Below are 13,962 nucleotides of genomic sequence, written 5' to 3'. Positions count from 1 at the left end.
GTCGACGTTATAAACGCCGACTATTTTTGTTGGCTTAGTCCTCATGACTTGCCACTGATAATTATTCAGTGACATTTCTTCAATGAATTCATAAGCCTCTTCAAGTGTTTTGTTGTTGATGGTTCCTCCAGTAGCTACGTCAATCATCTGTCTTATTGAGGGATTCACTCCATTGTAAAACGTTTGAACTTGCAGCCATAGAGGTAACCCATGGTGAGGGCACCTTCGCAATAGATCCTTGTATCTCTCCCAGGCTTCGTAAAGTGTTTCTAAGTCCATCTGCATAAAAGAAGAAATATCATTACGTAACTTAGCCGTTTTAGCCAGTAAAAAATATTTTAGTAGAAATTTTTCGATCATTTGTTCCAAAGTAATGATGGACCCTCGTGGTAACAAGTTCAACCACTATTTAGCTTTTTTTCTCAGTGAAAAGGGGAATAACCGAAGGCGAATGGCATCATCAGAAATGTAACACCCCGAACCCGAGACCGACACCGGAGTCGAACACGAGGTGTTAACAGACTTTAAACCCTTATAAAAATATTTCCCAGACACTGCCAATCTGCGTACTAGTCGCTTTAAAAAATCATATCTTGAGTTTCACAACTCGAAAAATCAGTTTTGTGATTTTTCCCTGAAACTAGACTCATATGCTCATCTACATATTTTTTTCTAGAATTTTTGGTTGGGCCAATTAGTACAGTTTATTAGTCAAAGTCTCCCATGTTACAGGGATCGACTACCCTGACCTTTGCGCATTACGACTTGGATATCTCCTTGTACAGGGCTCCAATACTGATGCCGTTTGTTTCTATAGAAACTAGACTCAGAGAGGAATCTATAAATATATGGCATGACTCCTAATTATCTCTGGTTAATTTATAATGAATTTCCAAAGTCGAAACAGGGAATCCAGAAACCGTTCTGGCCCTGTCTCATGAGAACCTGAATATCTCTTAACATACTGTCCGTATGATTGTTTCGTTACTTTCCTATGAAAGTAGATTCATCAAGGTTTGTTTACATAATTTATTCACTATTTAATTCCATTTCTACTATTTTTAGTGATTTTCCAAATCTACATCACTGCTGCTGTCAGCATCTGCCCTTAAGGTAGACTTTACCTATTTCATGGTTTCCATGATTCAACTAGCCCTTTTTGCATAAATAGCACAATTTATGAAAGTGATTAACCATTCCCATGGCCAATCCTTGTTAAACATATCCATACCAAATAATTATAACATTATACTCAAACATATATAAGCCATTTTCGCATGGCTATCCAAAATTTATACAAGTCGAAAGGGTCCATGACCCACAACAAACAAACGGGTAATCCTATACATGCCATTTCGAAGTTCAACCAAAATTGTACCAAAGGGGGCTTTGATAGTGTGGGCGACTTCGACTTCAAGATCCCGAGTCCGATAGCTGGAGAACCAAAATCTATAAAACAGAGGAGCAATGAAACGGAGTAAGCAATTTATGCTTAGTAAGTTTTGAGCGAGGAATTCCAGCACAACAAAAGTATAGCATTCATTTAGCTAAATGGATAATTTCATAATGCACAAATTTTCGATATCATACTTGCTTCACATTACTAACCCTTATGTACATACACAAAAGATCAACTTAGCCAAAGGTCGGTAGCTCGTTTATCAACTGAGCGAATACTTACTTGTAAGGGCTCAACTAAATTCAAGCACATACGAAACATACCTCAATGTTGGGATGTTTCTAGAGTATTAACTGGAATTTTTACAGCAAGCTCATTCGTTACCAAATCACGTACCTTCGGAATTTAACCGGATATAGCTCCTCGTTCAAATGCCTTCGGGACATAGCCCGGTTGTAGTAACTCGCACAAATGCCTTCGGGACTTAACCCGGATTTAGTAACTCGCACAAATGCCTTCGGGACTTAACCCGGATTTAGTATCTCGCACAAATGCCTTCGGGACTTAACCCGGATTTAGTATCTCGCACAAAGGCCTTCGGATCTTAGTCCGGATATGGTCACTTAGCACAAAGCCGTCGGGACTTAGCCCGGATATCATTCAAATAACCATGCACATTTAACAATAATTCATGGCACATTCGTATTTTATTTTCATTAGCAAAACTCAAACACAAGACACTTATCATTCTTGCAATTTCGGCTCAATAGCCGCACACAAAGAGCATGATTTTGATTTGCTTAAAACATGATCTAATCAAATCTTAATTTAAGCTCTCTTACTCAAGAACTTACCTCGGATGTTTTCGAACGATTCCGATGGCTATTCGACCACTTTTTTCTTTCTTTTATCGGATTTAGTTCCCCTTTGCTCTTGAGCTTAAGTTCAACAAATTTTAAAATAGTCATTAATCGACTATTCAAGTATTACTTTCAGACACACATAGATTATACTAAGCTTTATAAAAATCAATAAATAATTCATTAGCAAATTTTCATTAATGTTTACAACAAAATCACATATTCACTACGAGCTGTTTTCCTGAGCAGTAGTCACTAAATTATTTATAACTGGAGCTACAAAACTCCAAATCACTTGCCGTTAATTTTCCCTGAATATAGACTCGTATATCTTCCATCCATAAAATTTTCAGAATTTTAGACTTGGCAAATCAATACCAGATTTTTCTTAAAGTTTCCCCTGTTTCACTGTTTGACTATTCTGACCACTCTTCACTACGAATCAAATTTCTCATTTTACAGAATTCAAAATGTGTTGTATTTGATCTCATTTGAAACTAGACTCATTAAGGAGTCTAAGCATATAAATTTTATCTTATAATCATTTTTGTACAATTTATAATGATTTTCTAAAAACAGAACAGGAAATCTAGTAGTCATTTTGACTCAGCCCCACAATACTTCAAATATCTCAAGATCGGTAACTCTTTTGTTTTTATAGTTTCTTTTGTAAGAAAATAGACTCTTCAAGCTTTAATGAAATAATTCACTCAGCTTCTAATTCAACTCCTACAAATTATGGCGATTTTCCAAAATCACCTTACTGCTGCTGTCCCCAAACAGATTATTACCAAATCAAATACTAACATTAGCATTTCACCTTAATAGCTAGCTTACCAAGCCTTAATTTAACATATAATTCACACATATCACATTCAGCTATATATACATTTATCATATTTCCATTTCAGCATATATAACTAACATTTATTCCGAAATTTTAATATCTAATTGCTTATAAACTTTCTTCGGATGTCGTCGACTAATTGATCGGCTTCTCAACTACCTTCGATTTTCCCCGATCTAAATCCAATTCCTTGGTTTCTTGATCTTAACATATTCAAATAAATCTCATTTTAACATATTTTCATTCAATTTAGTCTAATAACGCATAAATGGGTAAATTACATTTTTACCCCTAATATTTCGCACTTTCACAATTTAGTCTTTATTCCACAAAACACAAAATACACAAAATTTGGTCACACTCCTTAAGGGCCGAATCTTCCTAGTACCCATATAAGTCCATACATTTCATTTATTTCACCTTTGAGTCCTTCAAAAATTTATTTTTGTAATTTAGCCCTAACTACTCAAAATCACCAAAAACTTCAACACAAAGCATATTAATCTTTAACATATCTTTCATTTTTTTTTTCATCAACAACTATCAAAAAGCTCAAACACTCATCAATGGCAAAACACAAAATCATCATCAATTCACAAAATTGAACCATGGGTTTTTAGAACTCAAGTCAACTACTAAAACATGCATGCATCTCAAGAACAACATCAAACATACCTTAGTCTAGCAAACCACCATAGCCGATTTTCTCAAGCTCTTCCCCTTCCTTTCTTTCCTCTATTCAGCCAAAGATGTTCAAGAATGAACACATTTTTTTTTCTTTTGTTTTCTTTCTTCAATTCACGGCAACAAGGGGGTATGGATGAGACCTTTTTTTTTTTCATCACCCTTCCTTTCATTATTTAATTACCATGCTAATTATTTTATTTTTCTTAACATACATCACTAGCATAACATGTTGGTGACATGTTTCCACCCATAGCATGGCCAGCCACTATGCTTTAATTTAGCTAATTTGACATGCAAGGACAGACACTTTCCCACATATATTAATGGGCCACTTGAACACTTGCCTAGCATATTTCTAAATTGTCTCACATAAGTCCCTACTAATAAATTCCACATACACTGACCAAATTAAAGTATGGAACTATCACACAAGCATTTACGCACATCATAAACACAGAATATAATCTTTAATTATTTATAAGACTCGGTTTTGTGGTCCCGAAACCACTTCCCGACTAGGGTCAATTTTGGGCTGTCACAAGAAAAGCCATCAATTTTGAAAGTGTCGTAGACTCCAGAAAATTCGCCAAGTGAGTGTTGGGATCCTCATCCTGCAAACCATCAAATTGAACAAACTACTGTATCATCTGAATTGTGTTAGGTTTCAGTTCGAAATTATTTGCAGCGATAGCAGGTCTAACTATACTAGATTTAGCTCCTGTTAAAGAAGGTTTAGCATAGTCATACATAGTACGTAGAGAAGGATTTTGATTAGCCGCAATTGCAGGAGGTAGCTGATAGCCTTGGTTTTCAGCCATCTCTTCGGTTAGAGGTTGAGTATCGTCTTCTTGTTCATTCTCTGTGTATCTTAAGCTTCGTCTTATTTCTCTTTGGTTTCTACGAACTGTGCGATCAATTTCTTCGTCAAAAAGTAATGGTCCCGACAGGTTTCTTTTAGTCATAAACTACAAAAACTTGCCAAGAGAAAGAAAAAGTAAATTAATTAGTAATAATAATAAAAATAAAATTAAATTGCAAGAAAAATAAATGGCTAAAGTAGTAAAAATCTAGCATTCCTAATATTTTAGTTCCCCGGCAACGGCGCCAAAAACTTGATCGCGAGGTTTCATGATAGGTTTCAAGTATTTATAATTACTCATTCTTGAACTAACTATTATCGCGATGTAGGCAAGTGCTCCTATCGAACAATAGTATAGTAATGGCAAGACCGGGATATCGTACCCAAGGGAATCCAAAAGTACTAGTACTAACTATCTTTTTATTATTTAACCTAGAAATAAAGAGGGGTTGTTTATTAAACTAATTAACTAAACTAATTAACTAATTAAACTAAAGCAAAGAGAAAATTTGGAAAAAAGACTTAAAGAAAAGTAATTGATAAAGACGACACCCAAGGAGGAATCCACCTAGATTTCACTTGTTATCTCACTCTAAACCAGACGATTTATTCACTTGACTTGATCCGTGACACTCCCTAACCTATATTATTATCTCTTTAGAGACTAATAATGTCTAACCCTCAGTTGAATTAATTGAAATCTCTTTCTTAATTAAAACCCCTAGAGAAGCAGTAAATCGATCTATGGACTCCCATTTTAGGTTTCAACCTAATCGACAAAATCTTGTAACCCTATTTCTTGGCGTTCGATCAACTCCGCTTAATTATGCCAAATCTACTCTTAGATAGGGACTTTTGCTCCTCTACATAAGCACATCAAATCATGAATTAATACCCTGAATATTAATTCAAGCATTAAGAACACATAATTAAGAACAAATCAAGTAGTTATCATACAATTCAGATAATAATAACAAGATCCATCATAGGTTTCAACCCCCTTAGGTATCTAAGGGGTTTAGTTCATAATAAAATAAGGGTACATCTCAAAAGTATAAAAATACCAAAACATAAAGAAAACTCTAAAACCCTTGGCGAAATTCTGAGAGAGATCTTCAGTCTTGGAATAGCCCCGGCTTTTGGGATGGATCGTCTTACTTCCTTCAAGTAATTCCCGGCGTGTAGTTTTGTACTCTAGAAAAGTTCTGGAGGGAGACCCCCTTTCTAAGTTATACTTAGGGTGTTCATATAGGCTTTGGATTGGCTTTCTTCCTCCCTAAGTATCCTTTTCCGTGTAAAATATAGCTTCTTGAAAAAAGGACACGCTTGTGTGCCACGGCCGTGTGATGTGATTGCCAGGCCGTGTTTGATCCATTATATTGCACACGGCCGTGTGGGTTAATGGCTAGGCTGTGTGAATCGTGAAAGCCTTGGTCGACACCCTTGAAAGACACGAGTGTGTGAGCTGCCCGTGTGGCAAGGCTTAGGCCGTGTCATCTTCTCATTTGGTCCGTTTTGTCCCTTTTTGCTCGTTTTTGGCTCCTTTTGACTCTTGGTGCTCTCCTGAGTGAAAACATGAAATAACTGGATTAAGAGCACCAAAATCCACAAATCTAGTAAAAAACATCCATAAATATGCTAAGTATTTGGGGTAAAAATATGTATAATTTGGCGTTTATCACCCATACAGGCGTGTGCTCTGGCCATGTGAAGTCTACACCATTTTATGAAAAATTCATTTATTTTTAATGTATCACGCGGTCTAGACATACGGGCGTGTGATACGACTGTGTGACCTTATTTTGATGATGACGTCATAGTTAGAGAGTTACACGGGTTGAGGACACGGGCGTGTCCCAAGCCACACGGACGTGTGTGACCACACGTGTGACTCTCCAAAATAAGAAAATTTTTAAGTTGCCCAAAGTTTTTTGAAAGTTCTCATTTTAGTCTCGAACCACCCCCGATGTATGTTTTGGGCCTCGTAGGCCCATGTAAAGGATGAATTGTGTATGTGTGAATGAAATTGATTTGAAGAAAAATTTTATAGTCTGGTTTTGCATGAATGTCTGAGTACAAGTCAAGTAATGTTTCGTTCCCTATCTTGACATCGAACACAGGTAAGGGGTGTTACATTTAGTGGTATCAGAGCTACGGTTTAGTCAGTTCTCGGGCTACGTAGCATGTGTTCGAGTCTAGATATACATGCCATACATATATTATGATGGTGTGACGACTCTTGACTATTTTAAAATGTGTTTTCATACAGCAAATGGATCCTGACAGAGCAGTGGCAGATGATGTAGAAAGTAACGCACCTGCTCCTGTTGAAGGAGCAGTGCCATCTGATAGTAGACCTGAGACTGTTAATAGAGGAGAAGAAGGTAGAGAAGTCGTTCTCCATATGATGAATGCCAAGTATACGGAGTTCGTTCGAACGAACCCGAACGCTCAACCTCCCCCACCTCCTCTAAATCCTCAATCCACACCTACGATGCCTCAAGGTATAGATTTTATGAGATTCTCTAGAACACCAGTTGATAAAATTCGAAAGCAAGGTGCTGAGTAATTTGGGGAAAATGCCAATGACGATCCTAAGAAAGTAGAGTTCTGGTTAGGGAATTTGATACGAGTATTTGATGAATTATCCTGTACACCCAAGGAATGTTTAAAATGTGCCATATCCTTATTGAGAGATGCAGCATATCACTGATGGAGAATATTGATATCCGTGGTACCTCCAGAGAGAGTTACTTGGGAATTCTTTCAAGAGGAATTTGAAAGAAATATATTAGTGAATGGTTCATCGACCAGAAGCGTAAGGAATTTTTGGATTTGAAGCAGGGCCATATGACAGTTAATGAATATGAGAGAGAATTTGTTAAACTCAACAAGTATGCTCGAGAGTGTGTATCCTCCATGGTTAAAATGTGTAAGAGATTTGAAGATGGACTTAATGAGGATATCAAGACGTTACTAGGTATTCTTGAGTTGAAGGAATTTGTAGTACTCGTCAAATAGGGTTGTAAACCCGAAGAGCTGATTAAAGAAAAGAGGAAAGCTGAGTCTGAGGCTAGGGATACAAGAAAGAGGCACACGAATAAGTCATTTCCATCTCAGTCTAAGAAACCTAGAGAGATGTACTCTCGTTCACATGTGTCAGCTGGACATTCATACGAGAGCTGTAGGAAGCAGAATTCATATTTTAAATCTTGGGCTACATCTGTGGCAAGTGTCGGTAACGCTAAACCTTCCAAACCCGAGTGCCAGCAATGTGGTATATGTCATTTTGGCACCTATAGGGTGAGTGATGGATCTTGTTTCAGGTGTGGTTCTCAAGACCACTATATTAAAAACTATCCTGAGATGGTAGAAAAAGAAAGATTTTAGAATCCAAGAACGAGTCGCATAGCTTCTAGGGGAAGACCCTTGAAAAATGCTGTGAATGGGTCTGGTAGGAAGAATGTGACAAGAGATACAGCACTGAGGTCCGAAGTTAGAGCTCCGACCAGAGCCTATGCCATACACGCATGTGAAGATGCAACTTCTCCTCATGTGATCAGTGGTATTTTCTCTCTATTATACTAATGTTATTGCTTTGATAGACCCTGGCTCTACTCATTCGTATGTGTGTATGAAATTGGTATCTAGTATGAATATACCTGTTGAGTCTACCGAATTTATGATTACGGTTTCAAATCCGTTAGGAAAGCATGTGATAGTTGATAAAGTATTTAAGAAATGCTCTTTGATGACTAGAGGTCATTATTTTCCGGCCGACTTAATATTGTTACCGTTTGATGAATTTGATGTCATACGAGGGATGGATTGGTTCACACTACATGATGCTATAGTGAATTGTAGACAGAAAGTTATTGAATTGAAATGTGAAAATGGTGAGATTCTTCGGGTTGAATTAGATGATGCAGATAAGTCACCAATTGTAATTTCTTCGATGTCTGCTAAAAAATGTATGAGAGAAGGGTATGAAGCTTATTTGGCATACATATTGAATACAAAGGAATCCAAATTGAAAATTGAATCAGTGCCAGTTGTATGTGAGTATGTGGATGTATTTTCGGAGGAATTGCCAGGTTTGCCTCCAATTAGAGAAGTTAAATTTGGTATTGAGTTAATGCCAGGGATGGCACCTATTTCTATTAATCTGAACAGGATGGCCCTGATTGAGCTAAAAGAATTGAAGTCACAGTTGCAATAGTTGACTGACAAAGGTTTTGTGAGACCAAGTTTTTCCCATGGGGTTTTCCTGTATTATTTGTGAAAAAGAATGATGGTTCCATGAGATTATGCATCGACTACCGACAGCTCAATAAGGTGACAATTAAAAATAAGTATCCTCTCCCAAGGATTGATGACCTGTTCGACCAGTTAAAAGGAGCAACATGGTTCTCTAAGATAGATTTGAGATCTAACTACTATCAATTACGAGTTAAAGAGTCGAATGTGCCTAAGACTACCTTTTGGGGGTATGGCCACTACTAGTTCCTAGTTATGCCATTTGGACTAACAAATGCTCATGTTGTGTTTATGGATTTAATGAACCGAATCTTTTGGCCATATTTGGACAAGTTTGTTGTGGTATTCATAGATGATATCCTGATTTATTCTAGAGATGAGGCAGAGCATGCCGAACACTTGAGAACTATTTTGCAGACTTTGATGGATAAATAGTTGTATGCTAAGTTTAGTAAAAGCGAGTTTTGGCTTTGAAAGGTTGGATTCTTAGGCCACATTGTTTCATGTGAGGGTATCAGAGTTGATCGTAATAAGATTTCTGCTATTGTTGAATGGAAGCAGCCACGAAATGTAACTGAAGTTAGGAGCTTTATGGGTTTGGCCGATTACTACAGATGTTTTTTGAAAGGATTCTCTATGGTAGCCACTCCTATGACGAGATTACTTCCAAAAGATGTAATGTTTCAGTGGTCAGAAAAATGTCAAAGAAATTAAAAATGTTATTGACCGAGGCACCAATGTTAGTACAACCGGAATTAGGGAAAGAATTTGTGATTTACAGTGATACATCCTTGAGTGGATTGGGTTGTGTGCTTATGCAAGAGGGTAAAGTAGTAGCTTATGCTTCCAGGAAATTGAAGCCCCATGAGAAGAGCTATTCAACGCATGATCTAAAGTTGGCTGCCATTGTATTTGCTTTGAAGAATTGGCGACATTATCTGTTTGGGGAGAAATGCCATGTCTATACAGACCATAAAAGTCTTAAGTATCTGATGACCCAAAAGGACTTGAATTTGAGGCAACGAAGATGTCTTGAATTGTTAAAAGACTATGAGCTTGTGAATGATTATCACCCTGGTAAGGCAAATGTGGTCGTGGACGCCCTGAGCAGGAAGTCTGTATTTGCCTTGAGAGCTATGAACACACAGTTGACCTTGTCTAATGACGGTGTAATTCTAGTAGAATTGAGGGCTAGATCGACTTTTCTACAACAAATTTATGATGGTCAGAAAGTTGATAAAGAGTTACAAGCTATGAAAGCTCAGTGTGAGTCGAACTGTGAACTAGATTTTCTGAAAGACTTCGATGGTTGTCTGAGGTTCCATAGTAGAATTTTTGTTCTAAAGAATATTGAGTTGATCTAGAATATTTTATATGAGGCTCATAACGAATGTATGTCAATTCACTCGGGTAGCACGAAAATGTAAAATGATTTAAAGAAAATGTATTGGTGGAATGATATGAAAAGAGATATATCCGAGTTTGTATCGAGGTGCTTGATTTGTTAGCAAGTAAAGGCTGAACACCAGGTACCATCAAGTTTACTTCAGCCTATTTTAGTTCCTGAATGGAAATGAGACCGAATTACCATAGATTTTGTGACAGTTTTACCATTGACACCAAGAAAGAAAGATGTCATTTGGGTGGTGATTGAGAAGTTGACTAAATCGGCTCATTTTATATCGGTACACATTGATTATTCACTTGATAATTTGGTTGAATTGTATGTTTCTGAAATTGTAAGACTTCACGAAGTACCTTTGTTAATTATTTCGGATAGAGTTTCGAGGTTCACGTCACGATTTTGGAAAGAATTACAAGAGGCTTTGGGCATGAAACTGAACTTTAGTACCACTTTTCACCCACAAACTGATGGAAAATCTGAGCGAGTAACTCATATCTTGGAGGACATGCTTTGATACTGTATATTGGAATTCCAAGGTAGTTAGGAAAAATCGCTGGCTGAATTTGCCTTCAACAACAATTATCAGTCGAGCTTGAAAATGGCACCTTATGAGGCATTGTATGGACGTAAATGTCATACACCTTTGTACTAGACTGAACTTAAGGAGAATAAGATTCATGGAGTTGATTTGGTTAAAGAAACCGAAAAAAAGGTGAAGGTAATTCTTGATTGTTTGAAAGCGGTATTGGATAGACAAAAGTTGTATGCAGATTTGAAAAGAAAGGAAATTGAGTATCAAGTCGGTGATAAAGTATTCTTGAAAGTATCTCCATGGAAAAAGGTTTTGAGGTTTGGTAAAAAAGGTAAGTTGAGTCCTCGTTTTATAGGACCATATAAGATTACCGAAAGGATAGGTCCGGTAGCATATCGATTGGCTTTGTCATCTGAGTTAGAAAAGATTCACAATGTATTTCACGTGTCCATGTTGTGCCGATACAGATCTAATCCTTCACATGTGATTGTTCCGACATAGGTTGAAATTCTACCAGTTATGACTTAGGGTGAGGAACCGATTAAGATCTTGGATCGAGAAGTCAAGCAAATGAGAAACAAAAGTATTGCTCTTGTGAAGGTCTTATGGGAAAAACATGGGGCTGAAAAAGCTACATGGGAGCTTGAGGAGGCTATGAGGAAACAATACCCAAACCTTTTTACCGATAAGATTTTCGGGGACGAAAATCCTTAGAGGGGGGAGAGTTTTAACATCCTAAATGAGGGCCTAGTAAAAAAAATGGTTTCGAGACCAGAAATTTGAGATAGAAATAATGATTTTATGATTATTATGAGGTCCATGATATGTATGCATGCTTGTGTGAAATTTTCAAGAAGAAATTCTATGCATAAAATGTCTAATTAAACTTTAGGGACCAAATTGAATAATATACAAAACTTGTGCTCTAGAAGATTTTAGCATGAAATTGCTTTAGATTATAAATTAAAAGGCTCTAATTAGCAATTTGACCAATTTTTAAAAGTTTGGACAAAAATGGGCATGTATAGGAAAATTTTGAAAAAAAAGCCTTAAGGGCATTTTGGTCATTTGGTAAATAAAAGAATGAAAGGAGAAAATAAGTCAAAATTTGTGTCCATCTTCCTCCCCCATTGTCAAAAATTTCAAGAGGCCATAGCTAGGGTTTTGTTCATCTTTTCAAACTCAATAATAAGTGTTCCCTAGCTTGTTTTTAATGTTCTTTACATTTTTGAAGTCCTCGTAGCTTGATTTACCTATTTCCACCCTTATTTTGAAGTAGGGTTTATGTATGAAAATTTACCCATGTGTGACGTGCATGTATTTTGATGATTTATGGAGAAATATGAGAGTTTAGTGTGTGATAAACATCTTTCACAAAATGATTTTTCATGAAAACCACTAAAAAAGAGGTGTAAAATAAGTGATAAAAAAATAATTTTGATGAAAATATGGGCTGTTATAAGTACAAGGAAAATTCTGCTAGGCTTGGGTAACAAAGAAAAAGCATGCATTTCATTTTACAAGCCTAGGGACTAAATTGTAAATAAGTGAAAAGTTAGGGGTAAAAGAGTAATTTCACTAAAGTATGAATTACGACTCGATTTGAACAATGTGATTATTAAACAAGCTAAATTTGGCATTATAGATCAAGAAAAATGTGATTCGGGACTTGATCGAAGGAAGAATAAAGTTTTCGACGATAGGCTCGTTTATCATCATGTTGTACCGATGTAAGTACATGTGTAAATAATGTGACAATATAGTATGTTTTGATGTGTTGATATTATGTGGAAAATATTTTTTTTATTATTATGTATGTTATGTCTAATGATGGTGTTGTAAGTACGAATGATATTATGATCGTTATCCACGACATCACGAGCAAGTGTACTGGAGATGTTATGTACATGTGAGAAAGAATCCCATTTGAACCTTAGGAATAGTTTATGATACAAGTGACATGCCACTGGGAATTTAGAAACCTGAACTCATTGAGTTGGTCTGGGTTCGTGATATATATGTGGCATCTGAACTTATTGAGTTGGTCTGAGTTCATGATGGATGCGATACATGTAATTGGGTTCTGGGCGTTGGTCTTGTACGTGTTCTACTGGTGGCTAGGTAGTCTTGAGTACGTCAGATACCTGACAGCTTGTGTGAGAAGCCCGTGTAGTTACACCTTGACTGATAGCTTATGTAAGCAGACTCATGAGTAGCTCCATTGCGAGCGTTACATGTTATGAGGTAGCTTTGGCTACGTATGTATATGTGGCACTTATGTGCAAGTTTTCCGTGTATCCAATAGTATTCTGAGTGTTCAACGGGTAATGCAATGGATGAGGTGATGAAAGTCCCAATGAGGGCATGTTAAAGAAGACATGATCATATGATATACTACGGATAAATATAGGTATGTACGCTAAACTCAAGACCCTTGCCTTGATAAAGGATGAATTATGATGAGAAAGTTTATATATGAACACTTGATAATAAGTCAAAATACTTGAATGATGAATAATCTTTATGGCTATGTTATTATGTCTTTGCATGATAATTGCTTACTATCATTGCACATTATTTGTATTTGAACTTACTAAGCTTTAATGCTTACCCCGTATCCTTTCCATCCTTTGTAGTTCCGCTAAGCTAGCTCGGGGATCAGAAGCTGTCGAAGTATTCGATCACACTATCAAAAGAATATTGGGTATAGTGAATTTGATAACTTGGGTATGGCATGTATAGGGGACTTGTTTATTTTGTGATATGTGTCATGTAAATTTGACCAAGTTTTAAAGGCCTCTAATATTGATGATTCATTTTGTAATGGTCATGTGATATGGCTTATATTTTATTATTGGGTTGTAATCTAAATACTCATGCATGCATGTGCTAATGCCTTGATGATGTGATATGTTATTGCTTGGTGAATGAATGATGAGGTGTGGAATAGATGCTAGGAGATAAGAAATGACTTAATGACTTAAGATGGTCATGGTCATGAATATGTATTATGGAATTTTGATAACAAATTTGGTTATGCATGAAATTGGCATGCAATGCTTCTAAATAGTGTGACTAATTGAATATCCTTTAGGATGATATTTTGAAGGCATGAA

The 13,962-nt window shown here is 36.5% G+C and overlaps 1 non-coding gene across 1 annotated transcript; it reads left to right on the top strand.

Moving 5' to 3' along the window:
• The first annotated feature begins 205 nt into the window (after positions 1-205).
• Positions 206-312, top strand: LOC121212070 (small nucleolar RNA R71). Its single transcript, XR_005907280.1, has one exon. It is a non-coding gene; the product is annotated as a small nucleolar RNA R71 (small nucleolar RNA).
• The last annotated feature ends 13,650 nt before the right edge of the window (positions 313-13,962 follow it).

This window comes from Gossypium hirsutum, chromosome A12, assembly GCF_007990345.1.
Source record: "Gossypium hirsutum isolate 1008001.06 chromosome A12, Gossypium_hirsutum_v2.1, whole genome shotgun sequence".
Lineage (NCBI taxonomy): Eukaryota > Viridiplantae > Streptophyta > Magnoliopsida > Malvales > Malvaceae > Gossypium > Gossypium hirsutum.
This window is presented reverse-complemented; position numbering and strand designations above follow the sequence as displayed.